Consider the following 16,798-nt stretch of genomic DNA (forward strand, 5'->3'; position numbering starts at 1 on the left):
TACTGACATCGAGTTAGGGTTGCCAGGCGAAAATATAATTGCTGCATTACGTAAACATTTTATAAAATCAAGCTGAAGTATCAAATAAAGAATATGTGCCTGAAAGTGTTACGAAAACATTTAGTAAAAGGAATACCAAGTAATTAAATAAGTTTATGCAAAAGATATAAGATCAATCATCTGTGAGCAATTTCGAATTGTCATGTGTCATACACAAATGTAGAAATGCTAATGAATCGAAATGTAGAATTACCGAGCAAAACCGGTAAGCAACTCTAAGTTTATGTATATTTTTTTGAAATTTAGATGTACTTAGATAATGAATTAGCTAGTATTATATATACTGTTTGATAGATGTATATGTAATTATATTGTGATATTCTAGCTTGGTTTGAAATATACCGAGTTACCTAGCCATACCTGCGATGAGGTCTGTTGTTGAAAAAACATTTTTGCTTTTCACCTATGAGTATTATTTAACAAAAAAGCGATTTATATATCATTTGATATGAATTGTAACGATTATTAGATTTCGTTATTCAATAAGAATAAAAAAAATACCAATTTTATGCTTCGCCCCTGAGTTTCATTGATTCTATCGAAATTATGTTTTTAACCGCCGAGCGACCGATTCGCACCGCAGGTGACCGACACTATTTAAAACGAAGTAAATGACAATTAATATTTTTCATTATTATACAGAGTTATTGGTTATTCGACGTATATCCATTAGGAGGTGATAGGGGCGACTTTTTGCAATAATTTAAACCCCCATATGCATATTGCAAAAATTAACCATTTTTGAGTTAGCTTTTTAACTTTATTAAAAATTTGTCAAAAATGCAACTTCAAAATTTTATTTAAAAAAAAGTATCAATTAAAATCAATATTTTTCTTCTTTTTTACAAAAAAAATTAAATACTGGATATTTGTAAATGTTTAAGTAATAATTATCGGTCCAAATTTAAAAATGCGAAACTGCCTTAATAACAAAAAACATCATTACAGAACTTGTTCTGCAGATTTTTTTAAAAACATGCCCGTTTTCTAGGCTTTCCAAAAATGTATAAAAAGTACGAATTTATTTCAAAGCAACCGAAATAAAATGATCAGAAAGGATCACCTCCTAATGGATATACGTCGAATTACCAATAATCCTGTATATTTCTATCTGTTTTGTGAACGAAAATTAACAAACTTTACTACTTTTCCAATCATCTTTAGACAGGTAGACATATAAAGTGGCCTTATTCGCTTTTATAAATTGACATCATGAGAAAACTACTCATTTGGTCGTCAATGCTTTGCCAACCCTTGAATTTATTATTTTTAAATCTAGAATATATAATTACTCTGGTTAACTGGCTAACCGGATCACTCATAATCTATGCTTAAGTGGTACCTTAAGAGTTAAAGTAAATACTCGTTTGAATATTTTCTAATAATAATAATTAAGGCATATCTAATGGTATGATTAAAATACGATTTTATTTCAGTACATAATGAAATATGTTAAGACATTTTCGTCATCTAGTTTCAAAGTAATATATTTTTGTATTGAGGGCATTAATAATTTGAAAAAAAAAAGTCATTTGGCAGCAAAGATTTGTGCTAACACGTCTTATATCTTAACTCGCGGTAGGACGCACCTTAGCATTACATATTCTACCTGTAAAAAACAATTGTTGGTATTGTGTCACGGGTTGAATGTTGTTATTTGTTTACAGAATTTTGTGTATACGGATGAAATTGAACACACCGATAGGTGATTTATAATTTATATTGTTTCTTTTTAAAAATCATCATCATCATCATCATCATCATCAGCCCGTACCCGTCCACTGCTGGACATAGGCCTCTCCAAGTGCACGCCACTGTGGTCTTTCTCCGGCTACTCGCATCCAGCTCCAAAGAAAAAAAAAAGAAAACAAAAAAAATGTTTCTTTTTAAAAATAGTCATAAAAAATTAAAATGTATTGCCAGTTACCCAGTGCCAGCCATGTACAGTGGTCGGTCCAGCAGGACAGCGTTCAAATTTATAAATCAAGAGGGACATACAAATTTGCGTGCACGTGCCGTTTATTTATGGCGACAAACATGCCTTAATCGTTATTAAATATAAATACGTGTAAATTACGCCAGTGTTTACAAATTTTATTCGTGTATAATGCCATACCACTAGGGAATTGTACGATATTTTAACGCTAAAGGACTTGTGTATTGCATTTATTTATATAATAAAAAAAAAGTGAATTTTCGTTTCAGCAATTCTTTCACCTCAATTTACTGTTGCTGGGAATGTTGTTTTTGTATTCCTGGAAACTTAATGAAACAACTCTTATTCATTTGAGTTTAAACTTTTCTACTAATAAATTATTGACATAATATTGTATAACATGACAAGTTCTTAGAGCAAATATATTTTATAGAACTAAGTGCTATATCTTTTTTGAACTCCAAGACAGTTATAGCAGAGCTGAGATCGCGCAGATTATTTCGGGTTCAAATCCAGGCAAGCACTACTACATACATATATGTACTCACTTTGTGTTTATAATTTCATCTCGAAAACATCGGGAGGAAACCACATATGCATTCCACCAACCCGCATTGGAACAGCTCGGTGGAATATGTTTCATAACCCTAACTTAACTCAGCAGTGTGTTTACATGATGTTACTGTAGCGTACTCTGAGACAGTAGCACTATATAAATACACTAATAAAAATGTACTTTACGATATACGAGTATGTACATACCGATATAGTAATAAATGTCACTATAATGCCACCAGGACATTTTAAACAAACGTATATTGACTCGAAGGAGTAATTAAATTTAATACATATAATCTAATGTTACTCAAAGATAATAAAAACGGATCGTCTCGGTAAAGCAACGATTAAAGCTGAGGTTATTTTTATTGATGCTATAAAATTTGAGCCCGATAAATGCTTAAGTGAAGATTATCTAAGCAATAAAATTTTAATGTCTGTGGGTGTAAGTCTGTTAAGGTAACCAAAGGGAACTGTTTAATTATTTGTAAAGTAAATCAATTTTTGCTATAAATTTCTTATTTGAGCAAGGGATACCAAGTGTAGTTGAACATTAAGATCATTAACAATTCAGATGTGAATTATCAAGCTCTAATTTATCGAATCTCTGACCTGATGAACCTAGGAAGTCAATCAACTTGTTTTGAAAGTAATTGTGTGTTGTGTTACATGTGACAAAATGAAACCATATTTTCAAATCAAATTAAACATTATTCAAGTAAGCACTTGTTGTAAGTACTTGTAAAAAAGTACTTTTGAATCGTCATTTAACGGTTTGGAAAGTAAATTCTACCGAGAAGAACCGGCAAGAAACTTAGTCGTTACTCTTTTGAAATCATTGAAATCGAAAGTCACTAGTATATAGCCTTTATAAATTTTAAGCTAAGCAACATTTTATAGCTGAAAAATATGTTAGTGATAACATGTGTACGTAAATCTTATTGAAATCTCTAGTATATTCTTATAGTATAAAGTACATATCTTATAGTATATGATTGGAAGACAATTATAATACGATCGGAAAATTTTCAGGCACAATAATAATAGATTTACAAGTTTGCTGAGAAAAAAACCACCAACATGCCAAAACATTTGAATTCCCAATCGCAAAGAATCGATTTACGGCCGAACAAAAAAAAACAGTATGTGTCGATTTCACAAAACACAGAGAGAGATCTTCTACGTATTAGAGCTAGCCGTCGATAGCCCGAGTCCGCTATCGGCACTATTTACTTGCAGATCGGGAAAAGGCGGAGCGAAACAAATTTCCGTGGGGCCTTAACGACCAGACCGCCATTTAATCAGAGTTGAGTGTTGATGGTCTACCCGCAACCAACATTTTTCGTAACGAAATCTATCATGAAATAATCCTTTCCTATCTCTTTCTCGCTCACGTGACACTTCAAGTTGAAATAAGATAGACGATTTCTAATCTGAGGGCAGGAAATAACTAGTTCCGAACAGCCAAGCCGGACACGACCGGATTTTTCCGGATTTTAGTGTGGGAACGCAAAGTGGGACAGCGTTATCGAGATGCTCTCGTCAAATAGTGCCATTTAAGGTAATGTAGCGGAAAAGTTATTCTACTCAGCGCTAAGTTAAGTGAAACTCTTAGGCCCCAAAGACCCGGGAGCGCCGAGGCTAATATAACACAAAATGTATCGCTACTTATGTCTGTAGCGTTCGTGAAAAATGTACTCTATAAAGGCTTTAGGCGAGAAATATTGTCGTGCACTTTGCGTGTTATTCGATTCTAGGGTTTGAACACTTGAAACGTTTTGCTTCGATGCGATAAAATAATATTTTATATTCTAATATATTCGATATTGCCTAAAACAGTTATTCATAAGAGACTATTTTGACAGTATAGTCGTTTATGAATTAACAATATGATTATTCCAATTTCAAAATGTTGAGATTCTTGTTAATTTTTTGTTACATGCAGTCTGTGCCAGCACGAGATTAATTATAAGGAAGAATAATAAAATAAATGTATATTTATATGACGTTTCACCGGTTTTAAATCCGCCATCTTCACCCGATGATAGATAATTACATTTTATGTATAAAATCTTAGCTTAGAACCATAACTAATTAAAAGTTTAAAATCACAATTTCAGCTCACCGAGTATTTCTTAAAGAGTTTATTTAAAATTCTAGCTTTGTTAGCGAGTGATCTGGGGGTGGAGTGGGGATAATGTAACGTTTATGTGTTTAATTCAATCCAATTGCAATTAAATATTAAAATGACTGCGGCAGAATGTTTTAATTAGACAGAGAGCGGTCGCTGTGAAGTGGATTCGCTGATCACACATTACTTAGTTTAATTTTTTTCGTTTATACTTAACAAAGCGTTTGCCTTTTTCAGTAGATTACAAGAGTTTTATAAACTGAGGTTTTTTCCTTAGTATTTGAAGCTGTAGACGATTATGCAAGGTTTCTTTTTAAATATATTTTATTAATTGCAAATTATAAAAGTAAAAAGTTGCTCACAGCAATAGTTGAAAAGCTTGTACTTTGGATATTGCTTATTCATATATTTTGTCTCATAATAGTAGATTATAAGTAATGTCACCAAGGTTGGTATCATGTATGATTGATGGTTTAATACACATGGCTTAATTTTATTGGATACATGTAGGTTTCATCAGAAAATTTTCCGTACCATTAGTTATCAACTGCATATGAATTTTTGGCACAAATTAGACGAAAAGAAAATGTGGCGAATGAATAAGGCGTAAGATTTATATGTTCTGTCAGTTAAGCCTTCTCGGCACCAATAATAATGTTATCAATGACTTATAAGGTGCAATTGTCCCCAATCTCCTCGGTGCTCGTTAGGCAAGGAGCACACGATCTTTTAATTACGAGCCCGCTACGAAATGTCAATGAACCCCTGACCATCGGGCGTTAATTAAGATAATATCTGTTGGGTTAGTAAGTAAATGTTTTGTTGTGTCGTATCGATTGATTTAAATAAATGTTAATAATGCCGTGCGTTTCATTTGTTTCTTCAGAGGGGATAACGCTCAAGATACCTCTAACAAATACCCGTTACATTTACATAGTACCAATCACAGTATTAGATCTTTTCCTTGTACTTAGTGACCATAGGAAGTTAATTGATTTTTGTGTAGAGATTAAACCTTCTTATGCTAGGGCTTGTAATATATTCTATTTCCAAATTGCAACACTTAGTATTATTTATTTCCATGTGTATAAAATATATAATAGCTTGTGTTCCAAGGTTGTTGGGGTATTGTCGATGTAAGGGGTGGTCGTTATTTCTCACAGCGTCATTTCCACCATCAGGTGGCCCAAACGAAGCCTGCTTGCCTGCATTAAATTTACAAAATTTGATAATTTCTGTTCTGTGAAGGTATTTTTAAGGACCTATTATTTTATTATTTTCTGAACCTATGTATATCAAAATATATTATTTGTAAATAAATCCGTCGTATCTGATGTCCATTTATTCGACCAAAATTTGGAACAAACTTTGAAGACGAGTATACAATATAAATAATATCTTTATAATAATTAGGGACATAAAAAAGTCACAATGGAATATATTAAATACTATTATTATAGTATTTAACTATCGTAAATAGTTTAATACGTAACTATATACTTGTAATTATATTGATATTTTATTTAAATCTCGTCCTATATGATTTCTAGGTCGAGCCATAGAGCCTTGCAAAGCAAAGGCAGATCGAAGATAGGCTTCCTAATAAAGCATGCGCCTACGCAGCCCGGCAGTCGCGTGACACAATCTTATTCAATTAAAAATGCAAATGGTTACATCGAAAGTAACAACACAACAGCGATTTCATCGGTGTTGCCATGTTCTTAAATTAGTTCCGTTGCTGAACTAGATTTTAGTATCTTTATCATGTTAGATATATATTTTTTAAATTGTTATAATTCATTTTTGTATGGAATTTAAATAAACGAAGGTATTCATTCATTCACCTATAACCTAATAATAGAAGTAAGGATAAAAATATCTTAGATGTACATAATCCATTAACTCCGAATTTGCTCATCGTGTAAACACTTCTTAATATATCCTTGCTCGACCAAAAAAAATCATAAAAATGAAATTAAAAAAATGCTTTCAATCTAAACAAACACAAAACTAACAAATACAAATTAAAGGTAAGATACACGAGAGGTACAGCCAAGCAAATGTCTTTGGAGCTATAAATATAACCATTTATTGCATCCATCCATCATAATCCAATATAATTATATTTTAACTTGTAATACTACTTATATGTATTTTTAAATTATTTAAAAAACTAAGCTAATAATGAATCAAAACGCTATATTATGAATACATAATGATTGCCATGTTTGGTTCCATAATGAGTACCATTGACAAGTTACCAAAAACCAAACACTTCACAAGAACGGTCACAAAATGCATCGATATAATTAAAATGTACTCTTCGTTCGTATCAGATATGACCACGATAGACGGACCCCAATCAAAGTAAACATGACATAACATCAATGACGTCACGTCTCTCAATTATCCCAAACAAACATACAGTCAATCTGTCACTTCATTAAATGTTGAGTTCTGTAGAATGTTTACAGCCCCTGCCATATCAATTCACTCATACAACTCTATTGCAATGTGCTATATTCATTGAAGAATATCTTTAATTTATTAACAAGCTGTTCATACAAAACCATCCATGTATCCCTATATGAGATAATGCTGATAAATTCTAGGAAAAAGCGATAATGTTAGTCAATACAATTATATTGTTAGGCTTACATTGTACGTTTTTCATTAAGTAATTCTTCGTAATTATGATGATTTCTCCTTCTTTAAATTCGCAATGAATCTGTTATCAATTTATAACATGACATAATGACTAAACATTTGTTGTAATTTGCGCTATAGACAAAATATACGTGAATGATTTATTGTAATAGAAATGTAATACCATCGATGGGGGCATTACAAACACAATATAAGTACTTTAAAAATCAATTATGTTAAAAAAAAATCCACAATTCACAGACACAAGCACTCCTACCATTTTTTATTTAGTCTTTTTATAATATAACATACTGAAATTATGTATATTCTGCACAAATAAGCTCTACGAACTATTTATAATCTTATTTCTACAACGGATCATTCCATTTCGAAATCATCAAGCGATTGGAAGTACTAACCGCTTTATAAGTCAGGTTTATTTAAAAAAAACGAAAATTGTGAGTTTCTTAATTTTTTTTCTCGCTGTAGGCTGTTTTTCAAAACCTCGGTAGAGTTGTAAATATTAGCGATTCAAAAATGCTCTATTGTAAATATTGTATTGAATTTGGATATTAAATAAACACAATTCAATTTTCATTTTGTCTTTCATTGATCCATCTCAGCCCTATTTACATGGGCGTAGCGAGGTACGGGCAGGGAGGGGCAGCTGCCCCCCCCTGAGCGGGATGCGGGTCGAGCGAGCGAGAGCCGCGAGAGGCGAGGCATTCAATTGACAATTGAATGCCTCGACAATTTCTCGAAATTGACAATTTCTAATTTTTTCACTTGTTTTGAAAATGGATATAAGGAAGTTTTTTAAAGGTAAGTACATAGTCAAATAATTTTCTATAATGTATTAAATAACAGCAAAGAATAATGATGTGGGAGTGTAGATTGAGGAATTACGTGAGTCGAGCGGGCTAGTCGCCGCGCGCGCCAAACAACCCAACGTGACGTGCTATTGTTTTTCTCTCGTGTCCGCGTATTGTGCTTGTGTGGTAGAAAGAGACAGGTTGGATGGCACACACGCATGCGCGATTATCGAAAAATCGACTCGATGCACATCGATTTTTATTTTTTATGCGGATAATTTATGAATGTTATTAGAAACAGATTTGTTTGTTAGAAAGATAATTTGAAGACTCGATTGATGCAGTGATTCGCACGACGGACTTCGGTACCTAGGGTCACGGGTTCCCGCCTCGCATTAGTGCATGTGCATAAAAATGTCTGTTTGTGTTGTTACCATAGACTTAGAATTCGCGCGCTAGTACCGCTATTAGACATACAAAGTGTGAAACGAGAGGTCATTATTAAATGCACGATATACAAGAGAAAAAGAGACAAATAAAATATCAAACGCGCTCATTTTTGTTTACAGCTATAAACTTTTAGCGCCCTGGCGTGATTTCGTATTGCTGATATTTTCTAATATTGAAATAAAACTATTTTTAACGGATTTAAATCGCGTATATTAATTTTTTTTTTTTTTTTTTAAAATTCTTGAGACCTATCAAGAGTAATATTCCTTTACAAACTGCGGGAGTATATAAACTCGAATGTGAGTGTGGTTTATCTTACATAGGCCAAACAAAGAGGAGTATCGGTACTAGGGTCAAAGAACATATAGGAGATGTCAAAAATAGGCGATCTTCAAAGTCTGCAGTCTGTGAACACGCTCTGGATAAACCTAACCATTTTATTCGATTCGATAAACCACAGATCCTCGCTAGAGAACACAGATTCATTCCTAGAATGATACGCGAGGCTATTGAAATTCAAAAACATCCGAACTTCAATAGAGAAGATGGTTGGAGACTTTCTAACACCTGGGATCCACTTATTAAAAATTTAAAATCCCAAATCCAACAGACTGCAAGACCTAAAGATACAGTTAGTGCCTTCTGCGTGCAACCGGAACGTTACTCAAGATACCAATTGAGAAATCGTTGGCGGTAGTTTTAAATAATAATTTCTTTGTACTTCAAATAGACAAATGTCACCTTAGTCTACCCGTGACCACGAACACTGCAAAGTGCTCGAAACGTCGGGATGTTAAAAAATTAATATACGCGATTTAAATCCGTTAAAAATAGTTTTATTTCAATGTGTAATAATCGCGAAAATCTAAGACAACATTTTCTAATATTACATGCAAATCATAAAATTAACAGCAATAAAAGTGTATACTGTTTTAATGATATCGTGTTATGTGAAGATTTGTCTGTATTACAAGAAAATGTAACCCGAAAAATTACATTTATTTTTGCAAAATGCATTCATTTTTTGCCGCACCTACTGGTTTTCTATTGCATACTATTTCTATGGTTGTTACTGATCTGTCTGTGTGTTTTCTATGAATAATAATTACAAGAAAAGTGTATAAGTATCTAAAAAATATAACGTTGTCTAGTACCTACCCATAGCACAAGCTTTAGTTTAGGACTAGCTAGAGGCTTGGTGTGAAATATTATTATAACCTTCTACTGCCGAAAAAAGAGTGTAATGTTTTCGAGTATATGTATGTATGTAAAGTAAGTATGAATGTATGTCTGTTTCTTTGTGGCCTCCTGTAGCCTAAACGGCTTAATGGATTTTGATGTAAGTCGTTAGATTCGTCTTATTCACGGGAGTGTCATAGGATACATTTTATCCTGAAATTCTTACGGGTTTAGGAGATATTCTGTTTAGTGTGCAGTTGTTTTTTTTGTTTTAATAATAAATTCTACTTGTTGTGTATAAAAATCACCATTTTATTTAAAAGCATATGGATTTTTGTTTCAGAGACTTTGAAAAGGAAAAAAGAAGAAACTAGTAGTGAAAGTGATGAAGAAAAGAAGGTCGAAAGTATATCACAGAGTTCACTGGCTCAAGCTGGTTCTTCTAAAGTCGAAATTGTAGAAAATATACCTGAAGATGAAGTAGTTTGTGATAATGATCTAGGCAAATGGGTAGGGCGAACTTCTTTGATGACCACAAGTCAAAAATTGGATATGCTCAATCGTTGTTGGGTACCCCCTAGAAATTACGACTTTGCTAAAGATGCCGAAACTGCTAATCTGAAGCGGAAATTTAATCATAGTTGGTTGCAAACTTATTCACCTTGGCTGGTTTATTCCAAACGTCTAAAAGGTGCGCTGTGTTTATATTGCGTACTATTTCCTCCAAAAATAGTAGCTGGATATTTGGGTTCATTTGTAATTCGACCTTTTTGCCGTTTTAAAAATATACATGAACACTGCGTTAAGCATCTCTCATCACAATATCATAAAAATGCAGTCAACGATGCAAAAAATTTATCGGAGCAAATGCCTGTGGATGTAATGATGAACACGGCTCATCAGACAGAAATAGAGAAAAATAAAAACATACTGGCATCTATAATATCTACAGTTATTTTTTGTGGCACTCATGACTTGCCTTTGAGGGGTAAAGAGAATCATGAAGGTATTTTTGAAGACCTTTTAAATCTAAAAATTGGATCTGGCGATCAAGATTTAAAACAGCACTTAGAACATGGCAAAAAAAATGCCATGTATACTTCCCCACAGATTCAAAACCAAATTATTGATTTGTGCGGCTTGGTCGTAAAGAATGAAATTATACAGGTAGCAAAGAAAGCTTTTGCATATAGTGTCATGGCAGATGAGTCATGTGACATAGCTGGAAGAGAGCAGCTTTCCATTGGAATCCGTTTTTACGACGAAGGCAAAAATATGATCCGAGAAGAATTTCTAGGATTCGTAGAATTGATTGCAATGGATGCTAATACTATAGCGTCAGCAATTGATAAGTTTTTAGAAAACGTAGGACTTGAACCTGATAGGTGCATTGGTCAAGGTTACGATGGGTGTTCTACAATGGCTGGAAGTATTGGGGGCGTTCAAAAAAAACTGAGAGAGAAATATAAAAAAGCCTTATATTTTCATTGTGCAAGTCACAGGCTTAATTTAGTAATAAATGATTTGAATCAAGTGCCAGAAATACGGAACACAATCGGCACGATAAAAGATATAATTAACTTTTTCCGAGAATCTTCTTTAAGGAGGAAATATGTTCCCAATATTCCGGCTTTATGTGAGACACGCTGGTCGCAAAAATATAAGAGTATTGCAATTTTCAACAAACATTTTGAAGAAATTATTAATGGACTTGCAAATATATCTACAGAAGGAAATGCTGCTGCAAGAAAAAGCGCCTATCAGTTACACTGTGCTGCTACTAAATCAGTATTCATTATATGCGTTACATTGATAGCCAAATATTCAAGTATATTGGAACCTGTTGCAAATGCATTACAATCGAAGAATATCGATATGTACACGTGTGTGAATCATATCAAGAGAATTATTTCTGTTATTAGAGATCATCGTGGTAACGCAGACAAAGAGAGTCAGATTATTTTAGACATTTCACGTAGAACTGCAACTGCCATTGGCAGTGATTTGCAAATCCCGCGTATTGTATGTCACCAACAACATAGGTCCAATCACCCAGCTGAGAGTTCATGCGATTTTTGGAAGCGATCAATTATCATTCCTTATTTAGATTCTTTGATATCCGCACTCGACCAGCGTTTTTCTAATGAACATTTACCAGCTTTTAGTTTAATGTCGATACATCCAAGTTCAATGTTAAATATGTCACTGGTTGATTTTAAAGAAAAATCGCAAGATTTCTGCCAGTACTATGATCTTCTTCTTTTTGAGCATGAAGCGGAATTATGGTATAAACTTTGGAAGGATAAAGGTATGGAAAAAGACGCTCTAGAAAAATTAGATTTTATTGATGTATTAAAGGAGGCGGACACTTTCTTCCCGACAACCAAAAAAGCCATACTTATTTTGTTGGCACAACCGTGTACAACAAGTAATATAGAAAGGTCTTTTTCTACCCTGAGACGTATCAAAACGTGGCTGAGGTCTACAATGACCGAAAACCGTTTAAACGGGCTATGTATGTTAAGCGTACACCGGAAAATTGTCCAAGAAAAAAAAGATGAAATTGTAAGAGAAGTTTTTAATAAATTTTGTGAAGAACCGCGCAGATTACTCTTCAAATAATAAAGCTGTTTCTTATTGTTATATTTGTTTTTAATGTTTACCTCACCTCCACCACCAATGTTAGATACTCATATGTTAAAAATCACGATTAAAACAATGTAGTATGGGATTTTGCTAATCTGCCCCCCCCTGTATAGAATCCTGGCTACGCCCTTGCCTATTTATATGTTATTATAAATAAGTTGAGAAATATGACACAAGAAGGGTTCTCCTTGCTGAGCTTAGGAGTAGTTACAAATGTTCTGTCGTGTAAGCAACGAACGTGACACCTCACAATGAATGCGAAAACTTAAATTATAATGGTTTTCATTTATTTAATCTCACGACACTTGGACTAAAATATTGTCCGCAGTATTCTCTGTCTTACGAAAATTATAAAATCTTACATTATATTGCGCTATTCCATTGTAGATGTTAAATGTAAGATTTAGTTGTAATTCTTATGACAGTATTTCTTATGACAAAAGAAGTTTTATTAAACTATTTCACTGTTCTTTCAAAATTTATGGACAGCCTTAGAAGATAAAAAGTCTTTGGTTGTTTTCTATAAATATTAACATTTAGGAGTGTTCTTGTGTCTTTATCCTGTTGCTTTAATTAAGATCCTGGATTAGAAAATAACTTATCGGGATATTCTGCCAAAAAAAATGTTGTAGAATTTGAATGGTAGAGTTACCTTCCCATGCTCTAAAAAGGGGTAAACCTGGGAGTAACTTTTTCGTATCAGTTTGCCGTCTTGTAGAATTATGAGTATAAGGGATACTAAGAAAATTCTTTGTTTGGACGGATATACGCCTAGGTAACGTAGCTTGGTTCGTTGTTAATAATGATCACTGACATTTAGAATAGGAGTTGATGAACTTTACCAACTTATTCTGATACGATCATGCTGCTTTCATCAGATAATATACTTAAGGCAACACACTATGAAACAATATTGTATATTGTTTCATAGTGTTTCATATTGTTTCATAGTCATTCTCGAATTTTTACTAATTAAATACTTGATATAATAAGAAGCTATTTTTCCAGATTATATTACATATATAAAAACAGATAGTTTATAAACTATCGGTAAAAGAAGTTTAGCTGTCTCGTCACTCACCCAATGATTTGCCGATCGTAAAAATTATAAACTATTTTCAGAAGCTTCAAGAAGACATAATATACACCAAAAATAATTTTGAAATCGTCATAGTGTAAAATGTGATTCGGTAGGTAGTGGTAATTACATGGTTCCTTTTACCGCACTCGTGGAATGTAGATGTTACACATGATAACCAGTAAGAATATATGAAGGCAACACACTATGAAACAATATTGTATATTGTTTCATAGTGTGTTGCCTTAAGTATATTATCCTTAAGTATTGATTGTAGTCAAAGTCTATTTGGCTTAACTTAAACCGTCATATGGATTTAACTACAAGAAAAATCGATAGTCTTTCCTCCAGTTCGAGTTCACGATCTTCGGATCATCCACTAAAGTTCAGTTTTTATGGTCACCGAATGTAATTCTACCATTTATATTATACGCGTCTCGCACGAGCTATAACATTATCAAAGTAGCAACCATTACACGAATTTGAGATTGTCCTTTTAAAAGTCTCGTTTTACTGTCCCCTGTGTCATTTGAAATAGACACGTATGTATGATTATCATAATAAACACATAAACTTGCTTCATTGAGTAATAAAACCTGGATATTAATATAAATAAAACACGATATCGACTGTATTAAGTTTCTTTATGGGTTGTTATTATTAACGCTCTTTGTGTAGACAGTGTTTATTTCTTTGGTCTCTATTGTGCTATTTAACATGTTTCAACGTGGTTTTCAAGTGATGTCAAATGAAATGAGCAATATAAGTGTAATGTTTCTGCATTGAATAAAGACTTTTGAATTGATTTGCGGTTTTCCCGAAACGGTTTTACTTTTCGCGATGATTCCCGCTAGTACAATATATTTTAAGGCGTGGAAAAGAACTTCGTTCCAAAAATTTAGCACTAAGGATATTGTATGTACACAACAATATTTACCAGAAAGTATCTTATTACAGAGTCGAGATGGCCCAGTGGTTAGAACGCGTGCATCTTAACCGATGATTGCGGGTTCAAACCCAGGCAAGCACCGCTGATTCATGTGCTTAATTTGTCTTTATAATTCATCTCGTGCTCAGTGGTGAAGGAAAACATCGTGAGGAAACCTACATGTGACAAATTTCATAGAAATTCTACCACATGTGTATTCCACCAACCCGCATTGGAACAGCGTGGTGGAATATGTTCCAAAACCTTCTCCTCAAAGGGAGAGGAGGCGTTTAGCCCAACAGTGGGAATTTACAGGCTGTTGTTGTTGTTGTATTTTATTACTATGATAGGACTTTATGCAAGGCAATCTAGGTAAGCTAAGCAACGCTAAGCAGCAATATAATCACAAAATTGGATTGTCTCACCGTCAAAAACGCTGGTCTTGACTTCCTTATTGGAATGGTTAACTCGGCCATGATACCACAGCAGCTTCCTTGTGGGACTTCGATGTACTGCTATCTATGCTAACTTTTATTGGGGTAACGTAATATAACGAATGTATTGATTCCTATCTCATTTACTTATTATTATTAATATCGTGTAAAAATAATGTTTGATGTTGTATGGATATTTACGTCAGATGATTTATGATGTCGCGAATTGTCGGATCATGTTTGAAGTCATCGCATTACGTCTGCGTTGGATGTAAAAGGTTATTTAAATTTTAGACTAGCTATACCTATCCTTATTTTGAATATTTTATTTAAAATATGCAAAAATAATATTTTCTCTAGAAGCAACCCAAATTTTTATGTTCTACTATGAATAAACAATTTGAGGATTTTATGATTTTTGTATTATGTATTCATATTTTGTTAAAAAGGTTCTCGAATTTTCGCGTATCTTTTTTTTCAAATTTACTTAAGAAATTATTAAATTTATACAATTTAATTTTGAACATATAATTTTATTTTCAATATTTTACCTTATTATTTATGATTATATTGTTTGTAATTTAGTTATTCTTAGAGACAAGATAGTTTTGAATTTTACGTAGCATTGTCTTTTCAAAGCGAATTGCTCTCTCATCCAAATAAGCAAGTTAAGATTTCTTTCAAAGCTGCTGTGTGTGTAACATAAAAGGAAGCCAGATACGCAACATAACGCGTTACGTAACGAAACGTTATTCCCTCACATAAAAAGTTATCACTTCAAAAACAGACAGAACTAGGTACAACTATATAATATATGACTACTTGTATTAAAACAAGTTATCGCTAGGTACATATTTCATGCGTAACGTCTTCTGAGAATTGTATCAATTTCGGTTTCAATTCCACGTGAAATATGAAGAATGTATTTGAATTACCTTAAAGGTCTCGCTTTGAATGTAATTTGAGCGGTGGGTTACAATCGAAGTCACAAAAGGTGTGGATTGTTAAATTCAATATTATTTATTCACTGAGCCTCAAGTAGTTGTTGCTTAGATGTTTCAAAAATATGATAGTTATAAAGTTTCATAATCAAATTTTAGCGGTTGGAGAAATAGAGATAGCCCTTCGAAAAATATAAGCGTAACGTCCTTTTCTGTCAAGGTAATTAAGGCAATTTCAAGTATCTATTCAAGTTCTATAACTTAATTGTCGACCAAGAAATCTCGAATTTTTACTAATTAAATACTTGATATAATAAGAAGCTATTTTTCCAGATTATATTACATATATAAAAACAGATAGTTTATAAACTATCGGTAAAAGACGTTTAGCTGTCTCGTCACTCACCCAATGATTTGCCGATCATAAAAATTATAAACTATTTTCAGAAGCTTCAAGAAGACATAATATACACCAAAAATAATTTTGAAATCGTCATAGTGTAAAATGTGATTCGGTAGGTAGTGGTAATTACATGGTTCCTTTTACCGCACTCGTGGAATGTAGATGTTACACATGATAACCAGTAAGAATATATGAAGAGTATGTGTATACATTTCCATTATTTCAAATAATAATAGCCAATATAAAGTTTTTTTTTCTTTATATATTATATACGGAAAAAACGGTTGTAGTATTTTTGGGTTCCATGCGGGAATGCTTGAAATAAATAAAGCAGCTTTTATATTGGTTATTATTATTATAACATTACAAAATAATTATACTTATAATTATACTTTCTATAAATAAATATGGAGTTATATTGAAACAGTAAAATCAATACCTTTTTAATAAATATAATAATATTAGCGACCCGCCCCATCTTCGCGCGAATACAAGACTGATTCTAAATATATTACAGAATTTGTTTATTTACGATATTTAGAAACTTTTAAAATGATCAGGTTGTCTTTATTATATTGTCCGGGTATTCAATACAA

The sequence above is a fragment of the Vanessa cardui genome, chromosome 14 (genome assembly GCF_905220365.1).
Source record: "Vanessa cardui chromosome 14, ilVanCard2.1, whole genome shotgun sequence".
NCBI classification, from domain to species: domain Eukaryota; kingdom Metazoa; phylum Arthropoda; class Insecta; order Lepidoptera; family Nymphalidae; genus Vanessa; species Vanessa cardui.